The sequence below is a fragment of the Salvelinus sp. IW2-2015 genome, linkage group LG34 (genome assembly GCF_002910315.2).
Source record: "Salvelinus sp. IW2-2015 linkage group LG34, ASM291031v2, whole genome shotgun sequence".
Lineage (NCBI taxonomy): Eukaryota > Metazoa > Chordata > Actinopteri > Salmoniformes > Salmonidae > Salvelinus > Salvelinus sp. IW2-2015.
Window position 1 is genome coordinate 5,214,849 of NC_036873.1, and position 7,518 is coordinate 5,222,366.

General features: G+C 42.4%; 1 pseudogene; it reads right to left on the reverse strand.

Moving 5' to 3' along the window:
* Positions 1–3,797: 3,797 nt before the first annotated feature.
* On the reverse strand, positions 3,798–6,418 carry LOC111958294 (E3 ubiquitin-protein ligase TRIM39-like; annotated as a pseudogene).
* Positions 6,419–7,518: the final 1,100 nt, after the last annotated feature.

Sequence of the window (7,518 nt, forward strand, 5' to 3'; positions counted from 1 at the left end):
AATGTCATTGTCAACTGCATTTATTTTCTGCAAACTTAACATTAATATTTGTATGAACATAAGATTCAACAACTGAGACATAAACTGAACAAGTTCCACAGACATGTGACTAACAGAAATTAAATAATGTGTCCCTGAACAAAGGGGGGGTCAAAATTCAAAGTAACAGTCAGTATCTGGTGTGGTCACCAGCTGCATTAAGTACTGCAGTGGATCTCCTCCTCATGGACTGCACCAGATTTGCCAGTTCTTGCTGTGAGATGTATCCCCACTCTTCCACCAAGGCACCTGCAAGTTACCGGACATTTCTGGGGAAATGGCCCTAGCCCTCACCCTCCGATCCAACAGGTCCCAGACGTGCTCAATGGGATTGAGATCCGGGCTCTTCGCTGGCCATGGCAGAACACTGGCATTCATGTCTTGCAGGAAATCACGCACAGAACGACGTAAAACACGAATCTGACCATCACCCCTGGTGAGACAAAACCGCGACTCGTCAGTGAAGACCACTTTTTGCCAGTCCTGTCTGGTCCAGCGACGGTGGGTTTGTGCCCATAGGCGACGTTGTTGCCGGTGATGTCGATGAGGACCTGCCTTACAACAGGCCTACAAGCCCTCAGTCCAGCCTCTCTCAGCCTATTGCGGACAGTCTGAGCACTGATGGAGGGATTGTGCGTTCCTGGTGTAACTCGGGCAATTGTTGTTGCCATCCTGTACCTGTCCCGCAGGTGTGATGTTTGGATGTACCTATCCTGTGCAGGTGTTGTTACACTGTCTGCCACTGCGAGGACGATCAGCTGTCCGTCCTGTCTCCCTGTAGCGCTGTCTTAGGCGTCTCACAGTACGGACATTGCAATTTATTGCTCTGGCCACATCTGCAGTCCTCATGCCTACTTGCAGCATGCCTAAGGCACATTTCACGCAGGTGAGCAGGGACCCTGGGCATCTTTCTTTTGGTGTTTTTCAGAGCCAGTAGAAAGGCCACTTTAGTGTCCTAAGTTTTCATAACTGTGACCTTAATTGCCTACCGTTTGTAAGCTGTTAGTGTCTTAACGGCCATTCCACAGGTGCATGTTCATTAATTGTTTATGGTTCATTGAACAAGCATGGGAAACAGTGTTTAAACCCTTACCAATGAAGATCTGTGAAGTTATTTGGATTTTTACGAATTATCTTTGAAAGACAGGGTCCTGAAAAAGGGACTTTCTTTGCTAAGTTTTAAATATATATATATATAGTACCAGTCAAACATTTGGACACACCTACTCATTCAAGGGTTTTTCTTTATTTGTACTATTTTCTACATTGTAGAATACATTTTGATGTCTTCACTATTATTGCCTTCCTGAAGACAAACAATATATACGAAACGCTTCAGTCTGGTTTTAGACCCTATCATAGCACTGAGATTGCACTTGTGAAGGTGGTAAATGACCTTTTAATGGCATCAGACCRAGGCTCTGCATCTGTCCTCGTGCTCCTAGACCTTAGTGCTGCTTTTGATACCATCGATCACCACATTATTTTGGAGAGATTGGAAACCCAAATTGGTCTACACGGACAAGTTCTGGCCTGGTTTAGATCTTATCTGTCGGAAAGATATGTTTGTAGATGGTTTGTCCTCTGACAAATCAATTGTACATTTCGGTGTTCCTCAAGGCTCCGTTTAAGGACCACTATTGTTTTCACTATATATTTTACCTCTTGGTGATGTCATTCGGAAACAYAAYGYYAACTTTCACTGCTATGCGGACGACACACAGCTGTACATTTCGATGAAACATGGTGACGCCCCAAAATTGCCCTCTCTGGAAGCCTGTGTTTCAGACGTAAGGAAGTGGATGGCGGCAAATGTTCTACCTTTAAACTCGGACAAAACAGAGATGCTAGTTCTAGGTCCCAAGAAACGAAGAGATCTTCTGTTGAATCTGACAATTAATCTTGATGGTTGTACAGTCGTCTCAAATAAAACTGAAGGACCTCAGCGATACTCTGGACCCTGATCTCTCTTTTGACGAACATATCAAGACTGTTTCAAGGACAGCTTTTTTCCATCTACGTAAAAATCTGAAACTTGAGAGAATGCCAAGAGTGTGCAAAGCTGTCATCAAGGCAAAGGGTGGCTACTTTGAAGAATCTCAAAATATAAAATCTATTTTGATTTGTTTAACACTTTTGGGTTACTACATGATTCCATATGTGTTATTTTATAGTTTTGATGTCTTCACTATTATTCTACATTGTAGAAAATARTTAAAATAAAGAAAAATCCTGGAATGAGTATGTGTGTCCAAACTTTTGACTGGTACTGTATACCCAACAATAAAACAATATATTTAATGAAATTCTAATTGTGATGTTATTGTGATGCATTAACTTGGAAATAGCACCCTATCAGACCAGGGTTCAAAGTATTTGTTTTTCTGTCAAATGCATTAGCTGCACTTGATTGATCTCGACTGTTGTAAAGGAAGAAATGGAATAGTACCAAAAGTGCCACCAATCTGGCACTCCAGTCTATATCACTCAAAATATTTGAAAGAAAATACATTTGAACCCAGCTCTGTCCTGTATGAGTTTGAATATTCCTATCTCTTCTTTTCCTCTATCCTCTGGTGGACATCAGCAATAAATCCCAGATGCCCATGACCCCCCATCCTGTTGTATTCAACCCCTTTGTTAAGATAAGTCTAAATAAGTTCAGGAGTAAAAATATGCTTAACAAGTCACATAGTAAGTTGCATGGACCCACTCTGCATGCAATAACAGTGTTTTACATGAAACTGGCTCTAACCAGAATAGAAAGAGGAGTGGGAGGCCCCGGTGCACAACTGAGCAAGAGGACAAGTACATTAGAGTGTCTAGTTTGAGAAACAGACKCCTCACAAGTCCTCAACTGGCAGCTTCATTAAATAGTACCCACAAAACACCAGTCTCAACGTCAACAGTGAAGAGGCGACTCTGGGAAGCTGGCCTGTGCACAGATGCCTCCTCTTTCTATTCTGGTTAGAGCCAGTTTGCGTTGTTCTGTGAAGGGAGTAGTACACAACGTTGTACGAGATCTTTAGTTTCTTGGCAATTTCTCGCATGGAATAGATTTAATTTCTCAGAACAAGAATAGACTGACGAGTTTCAGAATGTTTCTGGCCATTTTGAGCCTGTAATAGAACCCACAAATGCTGATGACGGTTGTTGGTATTGGGCCTCGGTAAGCCTATGTAGATATTCCATCAAAAATCTGCCGTTTCCAGCTACAATAGTCATTTACAACATTAACAATGTCTACACTGTATTTCTGATCTATTTTATTTTATTTTAACGGACAAAAAAATTGCTTTTCTTTCAAAAACTAGGAAATGTCTAAGTGACCCCAAACCTTTGAATGGTAGCGTATATTTAAAAATGTTTACTTTGTTATTATCGGGTACTGTGTGTAAAAATATATATTTTGAATTTGGGCTGTAACACAACAACATCTGGAATAAGTCAAGGGGTATGAGTACTTTCTGAAGGCATTGTACAAGCAGCTCAAAAGAAAAGTATGCATTTTATCATATTCAGTCACTTTTCAGTCACTTTCCTAAACCAACAACCAGCTCATAGGCACATTATTTCCCGTATCACACACTGTCTTAGATCCACAGCCAGCTCAAAGGAAAAGTATGCCCTTTATCGAAGTACAGTACTGTGGAACCAGCTCAAAGGCTGAGTATGTCCTTTACCACATTCACTTATGCAGTATCAACAACCAGCTTAAAGTCCTTTTTCACAATAACCTACATCCACACAACAAGATCAAAGGAAAAGTAAGTCCTTTATCACATTCACTTATACAGTATCAACAACCAGCTTAAAGGTGCACAATAAAGAAATCCCTCTGCCGTTTCCTGGTTGCTAAAATTCTAATAGTTYGCCTAATTTMAGTTTTTGACAAAAAAAGCAAGTATAGTGTTTAGAATCATTGTACCATCTAAACCGCTGTGAAATATATTTTCTACATCCCAAAATATTGTATTTTCAGCTGTTCGAAGCTGGTGTACAAAACCTGAAAGTAAAAGATGCCAAAATGAAATGTAATAACTGGAAGCATAKAAATAATGCACATACAACAGATCTACCGCTTCTTATACTTGCTTTGAATGAGAATGACAGATCTATAACTCACATTTCTATGTGAATTTGGTCRGATCGCCCAAAAAAGTGACATATTACAGCTTTAAAGAAAGAGTAAGTTCTTTGTTTAATCAGTGTTTGTGATTGACAGGAGAGATGATGACAGGGGCTGCGTTTTTACCACTATCATGATTACAGGGACTGAAGAATGGGTAGATTTTCTCTGTAAAGGTGCAGCAAGTGAAAGAGTAGATATGAGACCTGGCCTCCACATCATAAAAGGAGACCTGACCCTCCTCATAATCCACAAACACCCCCACCTTCTGGGGCTTCTCGCTCAGGGAGAGACAGACTTGCGGTGAGGCACAGGCTGTGTACTCATTCCCATCCCTTAGCATCACAGTCCAAACTCCATGTTCAGGGCTCAGTGTGATTTCCCCCTTCCTGTCAGTGGACTCTCTGGCAACTCCTAAATCCCACCTAGTCTTCCCCTTAACCGTCACTTCATAGTAAAATCTCCCTGAGGAGAAGCCATCCGTTCCAAGGACAATGGTAAAACGATCAAACCTTTTTGGATTGTCCGGAAGATTCTGTGGTGTGTCTCCACATCTTACTTGTTTGCCATCCTCAGACATGATGAGATATAGATTTGCTGTATCAGGGTCCAGAGTCACATCCATTGCATACTGCTGAATCCTCTTCAGTTTGACATCAGGCAGCTTCTCCATCTCTTTATTCAATGTCTCCTCCAGCTSAGACRCAGCTCTCCTCACAGTCCTGTGAACACTGATCTCAGACCAGTCCTTGGTGGGTGGAGGGGTGCACACCACGGATGTGAAGCTCTGGAGAAGTTGGTGGTGGTCCTCAGTGTGTGAGAGCTGCTTCAGCTCAGTGCTTCTCCTCTTTAGCTCAGTGATTTCCTGCTCCAGTTCTTTAATGAGCCCTTGCGCCTGCCTCTCTACTGCTTTCTGCTTCTCCTCAACCTCCTCAATGAGCTGAGCTTGGCCTTTCTCAATGGATCGTACCAGAGCAGTGAAGACCTTTATGCTGTCTGCTTTCTCCCTCTTTGCATCTCTTTTGCTGAGATGTACTGAGAGTTTGATCTCTTTAACTTTCTGCAGTCGCTCCTGGATAATCCGCTGCACTTCTGCTCAGTTTTCCCCAGCTGAACCTTCCTCTCTCCACACTCGTCCTCTATAGGAACAGTGTCATGAGTCTTGTGGTCTGTTTCAGTGCAGAACTGACACACACATGTCTGGTCGGTCCTACAGAACAGCTCCAGGAGTCTGTCATGCTTCTTACAGATCCTGTCTTCCAGGTTCTCCACAGGGTCGATCAGCTTGTGTCTCTTGAAGGCTGGGGCTATCTGATGAGGCTCCAGGTGAGTCTCACAGTAAGAGGCCAGACACACCTGGCATGACTTCAGGGCCTTGCGCTTCGTCCCAGTGCAGACGTCACAGTGCACTTTTCCAGGTTTGGCAGGGGACTCATCTTTACCTGTGTCTCTCAACCGTTTATAATTCTCTATAATCTCTCTGAAGGTTGTGTTAACACGAAGCTTAGTTTGTCTGGACAATTTCTCATTACACAGTGGACATTGACACAGGTTGTTGCTATCCCAGTACTTTGTGACACARGCCATGCAGAAGTTGTGTCCACACGAAGTGGTGATTGGCTCAGTGAACACATCCAGACAGATAGAGCACAGGAACTGCTCTTCAGACAGGAGACTGCTGGAGGAAGCCATATCTAGAAAGAAGGCAGAACTATAAATGATTTCCTGGAATGAGTCAGCTYTTGATAGTTTCAGTGCCATCAACATGGCATTAAGGGATACAAACCAATCCTGTTTAACCATACAACATACAGTAGACATTAATACATTTACCAAATGTAGTTTAACATAGGTACTGTAGAATAGAAAACAGGAGAATATAATATTTACACAATGGAATGTATCTTCACCTGCCCTTGTAAATCTCTACTCACCTGTGTGTGAGAGAGAGTGTGGGTTCTCTCTGATCTTTCTGACTGTAGTATCAAAAAAGCCCTGGAGAMTCAGCTTAGCTGTCTAATAAAGATTTCTGAGGAGTTTGAGAGTGTTTGCTCATTTGCGGTTCAGACGTCTATCCACTTAAGTTTCACTTTAGCAGCTTGACATCAACATTGCTCCTCCCCCACCCAGTGCTGCTCTGYACTCTGTAACAGAATTAACCCTTGWCGTTGCTGATCTCTCTCTCTTCTATCTTGATACATTGTTTTACCATCTAAAATCAAACAAGGTTGAACATCTTTAAACAGGCACGGTCTAGGTAAAACAAGTGTGAATCAGAAGCGTTAAACAAGGAGTTGTTGCAGATGTAGGGAAAGTTTTCCAAAGACATAAAAAAAAAAAAGAATTGAAGTTCATGGGGATGAACAAATAAACACAGTCTAGGTAGATTTGAACTTGCCTGACGACTCACACAGAATTCTTCCGCTGCTCTATTGACGAGAAACAGAGTTTGTGGGTGTGGCGTTTGGCCATGGCAATGGGTCTGGGCAGCCAGGCAAGATTTGACCATAAGCAGCAAGAAGTATCCCAGAAAAGACATTTAAACATGCTCACTTTCGCTCATACCGACCGCCAGTTTGTCAAGTCAAATCAAATCACATTTTATTGGTCGCATACACGTGTTTAGCAGATGTTATTGCGGGTGTAGCGAAATGCTTGTGTTTCTAGCTCCATGCTTGTGTTTCTAGCTCCAACAGTGCAGTAATATCTAAAACAATACAACGATACAACGATACACACAAAACACACAAATCTAAAGTAAAGAAATGGAATTAAGAATATATAAATATTTGGACGAGCAATGTCGGAGCAGCATTGACTAAAATACATTAGAATAGAATATAATGCAGTATATACATATGAGATGAGTACTGCAAAATATGTCAACATTATTATGTTAAAGTGACTAGTGTTCCATTTTAAAGTGGCCAGTGATTTCAAGTCTATGTATATAGGGCAGCAGCCTCTAAGGTGCTAGTGATGGCTATTTAACAGTCTGATGGTCTTGAGATAGAAGCTGTTTTTCAGTCTCTCGGTCCCAGCTTTGATGCACCTGTACTGACCTTGACTTCTGGATGAAAGTGGGGTGAACAGGCAGTGGCTTGGGTGGTTGTTGTCCTTGATGATCTTTTTAGCCTTCCTGTGACATTGGGCACTGTAGGTTTCCTGGAGGGCAGGTAGTTTGCCCCTGGTGATGCGTTGGGCAGACTGCACCACCCTCTGGAAAGCCCTGCGGTTACGAGCGGTGCAGTTGCCGTAACAGGCCGACAGGATGCTCTCAATTGTGCATCTGTAAAAGTTTGTGATGGTTTTAGGTGCCAATCCAAATTTCTTCAGCATCCTGAGGTTGA